The sequence below is a fragment of the Vicia villosa genome, linkage group LG1 (genome assembly GCF_029867415.1).
Source record: "Vicia villosa cultivar HV-30 ecotype Madison, WI linkage group LG1, Vvil1.0, whole genome shotgun sequence".
Lineage (NCBI taxonomy): Eukaryota > Viridiplantae > Streptophyta > Magnoliopsida > Fabales > Fabaceae > Vicia > Vicia villosa.
In genome coordinates this window covers 27718785-27732075 of record NC_081180.1, presented here as the reverse complement: position 1 = coordinate 27732075, position 13291 = coordinate 27718785, and the positions used below count along the sequence as shown (strand labels likewise).

At 36.6% G+C, this 13291-nt stretch overlaps 1 long non-coding RNA gene across 1 annotated transcript; it reads left to right on the top strand.

The window, feature by feature from the left end:
• The first annotated feature begins 1217 nt into the window (after positions 1-1217).
• Positions 1218-8381, top strand: LOC131632399 (uncharacterized). Its single transcript, XR_009292997.1, has 3 exons — positions 1218-2341; positions 3248-4233; positions 6785-8381. It is a non-coding gene; the product is annotated as an uncharacterized LOC131632399 (long non-coding RNA).
• Positions 8382-13291: the final 4910 nt, after the last annotated feature.

Below are 13291 nucleotides of genomic sequence, written 5' to 3'. Positions count from 1 at the left end.
GAAGGCATAAAAAATTCAAAACCGTGAATATTTTCGGAAGTTCATTTCCGAAAATATTTCTGCATATACAAATTTCCCTCCTTCACTATTTCATCATTTTTCTCCAAAACTTTTCCAAACCCTCTCCAAAACCCAATCAATCTCCATATACAAATTTCCCTCCTTCACTATTAATATAAGTATGTTTTATGTCATCTTTGTCTAATTTATGGTTAATGTGAATTTCATTTGTTCAATTTACACAACACACTAAGCAATCAACAAAATGCAAAATTTATGTCTGTTTCTGCATAATTCGGAAATGAACTTCCGAAATATACATCTCTGCCTCCCATTTTCGGAAATTCATTTCCGAAAAGTCCCTTGAGGCAGGATAAGGTTTGTTGGACCATCATTGCTCCAATAAGTCTATAAATACTACACAGTCTTCTTCATCCTCTTCACACCACAAAACACAAATGACACAAACCTACCCCCACCTAGCATTCGTGTACTTTGAAACCGGCTACCCGATGCCGTTCCAATTTCGCTTCTCGCGCGATACGCCGTTTGCGGAGTTGATACCGTCGCTCAACACGCTTTTGCACTATCCCGAGAATCGAAAGGTTGTCAAGCTCGAGTACCGCTCGCCATCGCTTAACGACGAGAGAGGCATTAAGTTCACACCTTTTGAGATCAAGAACGACGAAGATTTAGCGGTTTTGTGGACAACGTTCGACCGATTTTCTTCGAAGGGCCCGATCGAGTTGGACGCGAAACTTCAAAGATCTGCGGACGATGTTATCAAAATGTTGACTCATCCCCACCTACCCGTGTTTAACAATATGTAACTTTAATCTTATGTAATATTATCGTTGTAATCTTCACCCGATTAAATAAAGCGAATCGTTCTTGTTTTGCATTTTTCTTCTGTCCAGACATAATTTCGGAAGTTCATTTCCGAATTCCTCCAAGGGGGGTGCGTTCGGAGATGAACTTCCGAAAACACCATATTTTCTGAAAAGTAACTTTATTTCGGAGATGACAATATTTTATATTAAAAAAAACACGTTTTCGGAGATACATTTCCGAAAACACCTTTTTTTTTACAAAAAAAAGTACCTTTTCGAAAATGAACTTCCGAAACAAGGGATATTGTAGTAAATTCACCAGGGATGGGCAAGAAGGTTAGGAGGTGGGTGAAGAAATTTTGTTAGTAAATTATAAATCGGCTCTTGGGTTGGAGGCTTGGAGGTCAATTATTCTTTCATCTCTAACCTAGAGGGGTCAGTCATGTTTCTGCCACATGAATTGATTATTGAAATCTTGTTGAGGTTGCCGGTAAAGTCTCTTACACGTTTCAAGTGTGTTTGTAAGTTGTGGTTTTCTCTTATCTCTCATAATTCACATTTGCCAATCGTAGAATTCTATTCATATCAAAATCAACTCACCAAGCTCGTTCCATAGAAGCATCGCTTCACGATGACAGTGCTTCTGTTTCACTCAACCTTAATTTTATGTTTCCAGAGGATTTTACAAGTTATGCAATTAAAGGGTCGTGTAGAGGCTTCATACTTATCTGCTGTTGGATCTTTAACATCTACATATGGAATCCATCCACTGGAGTTCACAAACAAATACCTTTATCTCCTTTTGGTTTCAATTTAGATGCTAAATATTTATATGGTTTTGCGTATGACGATTCGACCGATGATTATTTGGTTGTTTCGTTGTCTCAGCATGATAATTTAGATGATCCAACATTACACTTGGAGTATTTCTCATTGAAAGCTAATACATGGAAACAAGTTGAGGGTCCTCATTTCCCTTGTACCTTCCAGTATGAGCCCAAAGAGTCCAAAGGCGGGTCTCTCTATAAGGGAGTTATTCATTGGTTGGGTTTTAATAATGATTATGCATGTGAAGTGATCGTTGCCTTTAATTTAATGGAAAGGAAACTTTCATATATGCATTTGCCATGTTTTAATCCCTCCCACTGTGATTTGTGGGTATATGGAGAATTTCTCAGTGTATATATTATGAATTATTCTAATGATACTCTTGAAATATGGGTGATGAAAGAATACAAAGTGGATTCCTCTTGGATTATGACTCTTGTTCTTCCTATTGATCTCATCCCAACCGAGGACTTTTCCCTATTGTGCTATACAAAGAGTGGTGATATTATTGGGATTGGGACTGAAGATGGCGTTGGATTGGTGAAGTGTTATGAAAAATGGACAGTTTATAGAGCAACATTATTATTCTAATCATGATCTTAGATTGCAAGTGATTATGTATATAGATTCTCTACTTTCACTCCCGAGTGATGGTGACAACAAGCAAGATTAAGAAGAATAAGGTTTGAAGTATTCTCCTTCATTATTTTCTTGATATTTATAATGAACTAGAGCATAGTTCATAATGTAACAATGCAGGTTGATCCTAAATGACTATGTATGATTCACTGTTATTTATGTATGTAGTTGGATTTTATTCTAATATATGTTTTTGTTAATGCTTAAAGGTAAATTATTCTAATGAGTTTATGCATGTTGATCAAGATCACAACTATATGACTTTGACCCAAAGCAATTCATTAAAAATTTGATCATAACTACATATGTATTTGAATAGAATAGAAGGTTTTCTTCTCTAATTACGGTTGTCCTCTATGTGTTTCAAACCAGAAAAAATAACTAATTTCAAACTAATGATCTATACATGACCGCTGAAGTGAATTGTAGTACTTTAGATCATAAGAATCATCAAAAGTAAACCACCTCGTGATCCTAAGCCTATGTTTGGAATTATGGTAAAATCACGGTAAAGCCGCACGTTTGGTAAAAGATACTACTTGTAGCTTCTTAAATATCACGGTGAAAGGGTGTGAAACGTGAGGCGGTGGTGGCCCACCATGTTTCCAAACACACACTAAGTAGTGCTAGAATTACAACTTGGAGTTTTTTTATTGAAATTTGATTAGAGTTGTTGTATACTTATTTTGAAGTGAAAATTTCTTATTGGATTTTTATACTGTCTTTGCCGTTGTATCCAAAGTAGTTGCTTTTCCCCTGCACGGTTTGAGTGAAATTCTGTTTCACAAAGCATGCATATTTGATTTTAAGTCTGAAAAAGACAAGTGAAAATATTTACATATTTTACAGAGGAAAATACCTCAAAGATAACAACCAAAAGCGATAACCATTTGATTGACTGTATTATACAATGATATTGAAGTTTTATATGCTTGCCAATATATGTGCAGGGGTTTGAAATTTAAACAAGAAACTTGGTTGAATTGGGATAGAATAGAAGTCATAAGGAAGAGGTGGAAATTAAAATTGATTAGGGTGGTCATGAAAGTTGTGTAGAACTTAATGAGGAAAATGTGAAGCAAGTGGTGAAACGAGGGATGAGGTTCATGATAGTAGAAATAAGAGAATGGAGTAGATTGTACTGATGAGGTTCATGATAATGTTAGAAAAGCTTAAGAAGATAATCGACACAAACAAGAGGAATGAGGTTCTGAAATCATATGGTATGAATGCATTTGTAAGGTGCTGATAGAGTAATATGAGTTTGAATGGATTTGTAGGTTACTGAGTTTGAGGACATTTTTTATGAGTCAGAATGCCACACTAGCTAACGTAATATGTTATGAAATGTTTATTGGTTAACTATATGCAATCGGCTTATTGTTAACATATCGTTATGAAATGGTTATAGGTTAACTATTTGCAATAAGCTTATTTACAGTGATAGCTTTGTTTCTTATTTAGATGCCATTGTCAAAACAAACATTTTTTATACCGTTCATGATTGGTTGAATTTTGCATAGGAGCAGTGGCGGAGCCAGCGCCCGGCTAGGTAGGGCAGCTGCCCAGGCTCCGCCGGCCATGCTTCACCATCATATGCCGGAGATCTGCCATTCTCGCCGTCCCCTAAACGAGAAAGTTGTCGGCGGTTTCAAAAAGAAAGAGGAGTAATGTTGAATTCGCCGTTAATAAACTGACCACCTGCTCCATATTGATACAAGGAGGGAGATGAAACTACACACTTAGAAACAAAGAACTTAGTTGTTCTTTCAATTTCACGACTCCACTCTTTCTTCTTTTTCTTCTGTTTCAATTCAATTTTCACTATAACATTGTTGTGGTGTTGTTATTTGTTGTTGTTGCAGGCTGTGGTCGACGAATTGATGAAGAATTGGGGTACAATTTGTCGTTTTGCGCTATGCCCACCAAGTGTTCGGTAAAAGTTCTGAACCGAGATTCTTCTTCCGTTATTTTGTTTTTGCTTTGCATGATTTTTTATAATTGAACCTTGATTTGTTGGACAAAATTGGAAGCTTGTTTGCACAGTTGTAGCATTCTGAATTGTTGAGATCTCCTCTACATTGAAACAAACATGTTATACTGTTTTGGCTACTGCCAGAAATGGTTTTGTAGAATTTTGTTTTGGTAGATTGTTAAACTAGTGGACCAAAGAGAGTGGAAAGTGTTTGGGAGTATAATCCACTTGGATCCGTGAAAGTTTCTTTTGAACAACCTTTATAGATCAATGTAGTGTAACTAGACGAAAATTCTGCAAAATGTGTTGTGTTTAGATTTGTAAACAAAGATATACTCAAAGAAAGAATTATAGCTTTTTTTCAATTTGGGTTGTGTGTAGTACTAATGGACCAAATCATGGCAATTTTTGTGGATTGCCTTAAAACATGAGTAGATGTGGAGATGAATGAGTTGCATATACTCACTATAGTAAGGAGTGCTATTTATGTGTATTTAGAATGAGAACAAATAATGTACAGATGAAGATAGAAAAAGTTTAGGTTTTATAAATGGTGTGTACATAAAAAGTTGTAATTCTTTACTGTTTTGCTTTAAAAAGTACAAGAATGAGTGTTAGTTAAATAATAACGTGACTTTAGAAGCTAACTTTTTTATCTTCAATGAGGCCAAACTAAACTGAAGGTGTTTGTTGTGTGTCATTACGCATGTCAGGAACGTTTTCAATACTCAATTAGCGTGACTTTCAAAAGTTACAAAGGGGAGTTTTAGGTTGATGTGAAAATTTAAGGAATTTAAAATTGTGTTAATACTATTTTACTTCCCTGTCATATATTCATCTTGAGCTCTCTGAACAACGTTTTTCACACACTGTCCACAATCAGAATCACCAACATGTTTCTTTTAATTTTTAAATTTTTGCCCGGGCTTAAGCATTTTTCTGGCTCCGCCACTGCATAGGAGAATGCTTCAAAGAAAACAATAGAGATAACTATTTGATTGACTCAATCATTCAGTGATATCAAAGCTTTATATGCACGCAAATGCAAATACTATGTGCAGGGGTGTGAAATTTGAACAAGAAATTCAGTGGAGTAGGGATGAACCTCATAAAGAAGAGGTGAAATCTAAATTTGATTGGGGAAGAAAGTGAAGCTAAGCCGAGAAACAAGTGAAGAGAAAGAGATTCATGATAGTAGATTGTACTAGGGATGTCAATTGCATCTGTTAATGGGGATCCTGTGGGGAATATCTGTGCGGAGATCCGAAGTTGGGGATTTTTTTCCCCGTGGGGATGGGGATGGAGGGAAAAGTTCCCCCAATAACACTTTGGGGCGGGGATTGGAAAAGTATCCTCCGTCCCCGTGGATTCCCCGACTCCGACGATATATTTTAATTTATATATTTTATATATTATATAATTATATAATTTTACATGAAAAATATCAATGTATTAGAAAATGAAGAGTCATTAGAAGTTATAAATTTGTCACAAATAATCAACCACTTGCGTTGGACGACATCGGTATTGTTGTAGTAAATTAGTGGAAGCACAGTAGCAAGTTATGTTACTATTTATTTATTTATTTTTACATAAAAAATATTAGCAACATCAAGTTCTTTTGCTTTTTTTTATTTATTATTGATGCAAGATGTATTTTTATTTTTTTTATAAAATAAAGATGCAAATATATGCGTTTTAAAAAATACGGAAAAAAATAACAAAATACTAGTGTCATATTTTTGATCAAAAAGTGTAGAAATTTTCTTAAGATTCGATCTCCGTGGATATCTGTGGGGATCTGTGGGGATGGAGATGGGGGGAAATATTCCCCCGTGGCGGGGATTGGAGATGGGGATGGGGACTAAATTTGGGGGCGGGGCGGGGAGCGGAGAAACATCCTCCGAACAATATCTGCCCCGTTGACATCCCTAGATTGTACCCAAGTGTTGGATATTATAGAAATAGGAGCTGTGAGAATTATATCATGTAGACTACTTATGTAGGCTCGGGTATAATTTCACAAGAGGTTCCCAAAATTTAAGTAGGATCCCAAGACTTCAACTTTTTCACAAAGTTGTTTTACATGAGGTTCAATAAGAGGGTTGAAAACAAATATTGGCCAGTTGCAACTTTATTTGATGAGCTTGTCAAAGACTGTACATAATAGACAAACATGTAAAGCTGGATTTGTAAGAAGTTGTAGACCATTAATAAGATTTGATGCATATTTTTTGAAAGGAGACTATGGGGGACAATTGGTGGTTGTTGTTAGAAGGGATGAGAATAATCAAATATTTCCAATTGCCTATGCTGTTGTAGAGGCTGAGACAGGAATCTTGGGAGTGGTTCATAAAGCTTCTGATTAAGGACTTGCAAGCCATAAATAATAGGCAATATGTTTTCATCTCTGACCAACAAAAGATATAGAGCCTGTTATATTGTGTTTTTATAGTTCATGTGCTTTTATTTGAGACTTGTATTAATGTATTATGTTTGTATTGTTTTACAGGGACTTGTCATGATGGTTTAAACGACTATGTTATTTTTGCATTTCATTTTAATGGAAAGAGAAGTTTTGAGATGTATTTTCCAAATGTTTTTGACCAAGAATCAACTAATTGTGATTTGTGGGTATTTGGTGAATTCCTTAATCTATGGGGCTATGGAGCACCGTTCTTTTGTTAATATATGAGTTATGAAAGAATACGGACTGCATTCGTCCTGGACTAAGACTCTTTGTTTTGTCTATTGTTGTCGTTCCGACTCGGTACTTTTATCCAATATGTTGTACAAGAAATAGTGAAATTATTGGAACAGATGGTGGTACTGAATTGGTTAAATACGATGACAAAGGACAATTGTTAGAGCATCGTTCATATTCTAATGACCGAGAAGGATCTCATGTTGTGTATATAGTCTCTGCTTTCACTACCTTCTAACAATGAACAAGCTGTTAGAACAAGCTTAAGAAGATGACACAATCAAGAAGAATGAGGTATACTATATTCATCTTATTTATCTTGTACTATAGTATGAACTATAGGAATGCTCCAATCAGTAAGGTATTGGAGGGTAATATGATGAGCTAGTATGCTACCTGAGCTCATGTAATATGTCATGGAATATTTATTTGTCAATTGTTTGTAATATGTTTGTTTAAAATGTTGAAACCTTTAATTGCCTGTGTTGTTTGTGTGGTTAACTGTTTTTGTTATTTATGCATGTGTGTAACATATTAAGTTCTAATGTATGTTGAGGTCCATGTTTAAAATGGTTTTGTATTGTATTTATAATTTATTTGATGAGTTTATGCATTACATGACTCTGACTCAAAGCACTTTATTAGAAATTTTATCATGGCCACATTTGTATTTGAAGGAAATCTAAGGTTATGTTCTCTAATTTCAGTGGACTCTAGTAACTTTGGCTCTTGTCATTTATCTATTACAAGCTAGAAATAAAAACTCCAATTAATGAGTTACATCGATAAGAAGGAAAATTACTACTGGAAGCATTTTATTTTTAAAACTAGAATCAAAGCATACATGATAGCTTTGCATACATACTTTAAAGAAACTGTGATTTGCGCAGTGAAAACAAGGCAAAACAATAGTTTGATAATAGATTGAATGAAGAAACATGTCTGTGAAGTGTTAGCTATGTGATAATAGTTTGATCATGAGTGCCAGTTTAATTGATAATAATGCCAAGTGTCACAATGATTTGATATCAATTAGACACTGCAGAGGCAAGAGTTATGATTCATGAGCATGCAGAAATAGAAGCATGGAAAATGATCATAGCTATTGCAGTGTTGTATCAAAGACTCTTCTCGTTATCAACACTAGAGAGGATGTAAACATGGGTAAATTAAGAAACCAGATTGAAGAAAACACTGTTTGGAATCTTGACTAGTGAAGACAATTGCTAATTAGAATTGGAACAATGTTTGAAAGAAGAATTTAATAAGGTTTCCTTTTTTCGGAAGGATGCTATTCTATGTTCAAAACATCTGTCAAATTATTATATTGTTAAATCATCTTATAAGATGTTAACCTCCACTAATGATGCTTGGGAATGTTAAGTTGTAGCATAAATTCATACTGTCAAAGGTTGCGAACTTCACTTGGCAAATGAGTCAAAGATGTTAACCCCGATCTTTGAAGTTTTGCATCCAACTCGATCGGACCCTTCGAAGAAAATCGGTCGAAAGTTGTCCACAAAACCGCTAAATCTTCTTCGTTCTTGAACTCAACGGAGTGAACTCAACATCACTAAACCAAACCCAACCCTTGTTCACCTACCTCCTCCTTTTCATATTCCCGGTAATTACACTTTCTTTACTTTTACTGTTTTTCTGTTATTACATTCCACTCACATTACTCTCATGATCATGAAACCCTAATGGGAAAATACACCTAATTTAGGGTTTGTTTCGATTATTCATCCAATGTTTTTTCCAAGAGGTGTAGAAATTATTGCCCATTTGTTAACATAGGTGTTATCATTTAAACATGTTGTACAATATCTTGTAGGATACTGTATGAGCACAGTCAATGAGTACTAGTACATTCATATATATGAAGCGTGCTTTAGTCAAGTTTAACCCAATTGATTCTCATATAAGTGGGAATTTGAAAAGTCCTGATCTTGATGATAAAAGAATGAGGTTAGAAAGACGATGGAGGAGACGCTGCAACAGGTTAGAAAGTCCTGATACCACATTGTAACTTACCAACATAATAAACAACAACGAAAACTATACACTTAAAGTTCAAAAAACTTATGAGCAAACTATACTTACATCATAGTGGTGTAGATCCTTATCAGCCACTCGCAACTGAAAATGATTAGCACGAACTTGAATTTTCCTTCCCAATTGACCGTAATCAGGTCGGTTAGGGAACCTAACCGCTTTCTGGGACGACGGAGCCGACTCTAGAGTAGCCTTCTGTTAAACTTCGGCAGTTAGGCTCTCGATGGAAATCGGAGCCGAACTCGAGGAAGCAACTGGCGCAACAACAGATGGAGTAACAACCGGCGTTGCAACAGATGGAACAAACGGCGCTGCAACAGGTGGACGAACAACTGGAGCTGCAACATATGAAGGCATCATTTAGGAAGAAAGTTAATGCTTGGGTGATACGTTCGATTTCTCAAGCCCACGCTTGCGTTAACACAAATATGGCGCAAGATCGTCGGAAACTAAGTCATGACATGATATGTCATACCATAATACTTCTCGTCGAAGCTGACCCATCACTGAAGGTGAAGACGATTATTTCCCATTGCGTTTCTGTGTTCAAATATAGACCGTCGTACAGAAAGGCTTGGTTAGTGAAGCAGAAGGCAATTGAAATAGTCTACGGCAACTAGGAGAAATCCTACCAACAACTTCCTCGCTACCTGGATGCACTTCAATTGTATTCACCTGGGATTGTTACTATATTGGAGACACTGCTGGCACAATCCCAAGACGGAACCCCTCTCGAAGGTAATGGAATCTTCCTTGGACTTTTCTTGGCATTTCGACCATGCATCATCGGATTTGGTTTTTGCAAGCCGATTATTCAAATTGATGGAACCTGGTTGTATGGGAAATACAAAGGAACATTGCTGATGGCGGTCGCGCAAGATGGAAACAATAATATTTTTCCATAGCCTTTGCTCTGGTAGAAGGCGAAACAGCTGCTGCTTGGAGTTTCTTTCTGAAGAATCTCCGAGCTAGAGTTGCTCCACAATCTGATCTTTGTTTGATTTCGGACAGGCACGCTTCTATTGACAGCGCATACAACAATCCGGAAAATGGTTGGCACGACCCCCCGTCTAAGCATGTCTACTGTATTAGGCATATCGCACACAATTTTATGCGAGAGATCAAAGATAAATTTTTGAAGAACCATTTGGTGAACGCGGGGTATGCCTTAAACCAACCTGGATTTTAATACTACCGCCGTGAAATAGCGTTGTCAAATCCATATGCGAGGAGGTGGATTGACAGCATTGATAGAGCGAGATGGACTAGGTCATACGACGATGGGGCTAGGTGGGGACACATGACTACAAATCTTGTAGAATCAATGAACATCATTTTCAAAGGCATACGAAACCTACCTGTAACTGCTTTGGTTAGTGCAACATATTTTCAGATGGCAACTTTGTTCGCCACAAGAGGTAAGCGGTGGAATTCAGTGTTACAAACACAACAGGTATACAACGATGTCTGCATGAAATATGTACAACAAGAATCTGTCAAGGGGAACACTCATCGAGTTACAGAGTTCGACCGTCATGGCCACACCTTCAGTGTCAAAGAAACAATTGACCACAACCAGGGGCTGCCACGACAATAGTATCGTGTCTCAATCCCAAATCGTTGGTGCGACTGTGGCCAATTTCAAGCCTATCGCATGCCTTGCTCCCATGTCATTGCAGTATGTTCACATACTCACTTTGATGCATTATCATTGGTATCAGAAATTTACAAGGTATAAATGTTGCTCAACGTATACGACAATTACTTTCCGGTGGTAGCGATGGAGGCATATTGGCCTGTGTACGAGGGGGGAACAGTTTGGCACAATGAGGTAATGCGCCGTAATAAAAGCGGTCGACCAAACAGCAGCAAGCGTATTAGAACCGAAATGGATGCCACTGAAAAAATGCAGAGAAAGTGTTGTATATGTCGTGAGGTAGGACATAATAAGAACAAATGTCCCAATCGTGGATCTAGAATAAAATGGAGAAAATTATTTTATTACTGAATATGAAAATAGAAAAGAATTCCAGAGTTGCTGCTCCTCGGTCAGAGAAACAATTCTCTCACTGCCTAAACCCTAATAGGGAAAACAGAAAATAATAATCATACCAGCTACTGCCCTATACACTGCTATTTTTAAGGGGAATACTAACTGAGACCACTCCTATTTATTTGGAGAATTCCTATTTATTTGGAGAATTCCTATTTATTAGGAGAATAAAAACTTACTAACAGAGCCACTCCTAATTATTTGATTTGGACTAAGGCCCAACCCAATATCCTAACACTACCGGCAATCAGAAATCCAACCTTGTCCTCAAGGTTGAGATGAGAAAATGTCCAACATATAACAATGACATGCCAAAAACTTCCCTTGCAAGGTAATGGTGGGTCTAAAACAAGACCATATATGCACTTCCGCAAACCTCGACCATACTTGGAGTTCATTTTCTTTAAACACAACAACATTATTGTAGCTTTTCCATCTCCCTGGATCCCATTGTTGACAACTTGATAGGCCGACTTCAAACAAACAAACCTCTTGCAAGGTTCAATGATGTTTGTAATTTATTTTATCAATGAAATGGACTTTTTTTTCATTAATCAGATGAGTTACAACACACATGACAAACAACATAAACTAGGACTAGAAATAAAATTTTACCTAAAGGCAACATTTGAAAAGACAACACAATGACTAAAACAACAACACAACAAACAATTAAAATCTAGGAAATTACAACGGTTAAAACAATGTCATCTGTTCCATCCATTATTTGTTCAGTATCAAGGTCGGTTTTCACATCAACCCACCAACGTATCGTCTCTCCGGTCATAAGCGACACCCTTGTTCTAAGCCTCTGGATCCTTTTGATTTCTTCCCTGGGACTGTACTCCCCTTCTAACAGTGACATCAGAGTCCGCTTCAGGTAGTTAGAGGTACGGATGTTCCAAAACGTAACCGACATAGGGGGTTTGACCGGAGAAAAAATAACATGCCCATAACATCTTTTGTATTCCGGTGCCGGCACAGGACGGCTGAATGATGTTCGTTGCCATGACTCTGGCCTTATGCGAGACATGAACAATAATGTGAAGTGAAAATGGAAAAATTGGAGGAGAAAATAATGATTCTTGATTGCTGAATGTGCTGCTATATATAGGCAAAAATTTGCACACAAATAAGTGTTGTCGTCACCCAAGGAGGCGACCGGGACCACTGCATGCAGGTAAAAAAAATTATATAAAAAATTTGAAAAAAAAATAAAGGGGAGGTGTTGTCACCAGGGGGTGGCGACAACACTCAGTTTTTGTACATAGTCGCCAGGCCCATTGGCGACATAAATGGAAAATAGGTGTTGTCGCCACCCCCTAGCGACAACGTGTTTTTTTTAAAAAGTGGCTATTTGTGTAATTATTTTGAAATATTGGTTATTTCTGATTTTTTTTTAAAAAGTGGTTATTCAAAAAAAAATCAAAAATTGTTATTATTTTGACAACGTAAAAAACGCAGGTTTTTGTACGTGGAATATAGAATAACATTTAATAAGAAGAAAACTTATAAATTAAAAAAAAACATCACGATTCATCATATGGCTTAAAAAATAAACTGAAAATAAATTGGGGGTCTCATATGAAAATCATCGGCCAATGGCCAAAAGCCAAAAATCAAAGTTAGTATAAAAAAATACATTTGGGGCCTCATATATTAATCATCGGCCAAAAATTGTTATCGACAAAGCGTAGTAAATAAAGTTTTGAAAAAAAAAGTTGGAAAAAATATTGGTAGAAGTGTGAATTGAAAATTGTGAGAATTGTTGGGTGATTGTTGGTGCCAAATGTGAATGTGGAGTGCTCTACTTATGGAGTGGAAGAGGAGTGCTAGCAACACTCTCTTTTGAACACTCTCTCAAGCACTCACTTTTTTATTGGTTAAAACATGTGTGGGCCCCTCATTTTAAAAATAGATCCCACATAAAGTAGTAGGACCTACACATGTTTCAACCAATAAAAAAGTGAGTGTTTGAGAGAGTGTTCAAAAGAGAGTGTTGCTAGCATTTCTCTAGAGTGGAATTAGGTCAAGACCAATCCCAGATAAGGAAATGATCCAATACAAAAGCCCATGGACCTTCTTGATCCCCAAGATTAAGAACATGGACGTCCAAGTGCAAAAAAGATAAAAACTAAATAAATAAAAGCAAATGCACCAAGCGGAAATTGAACCCGTGACCTTTTGTTTACAAGCCTTACTTCCTA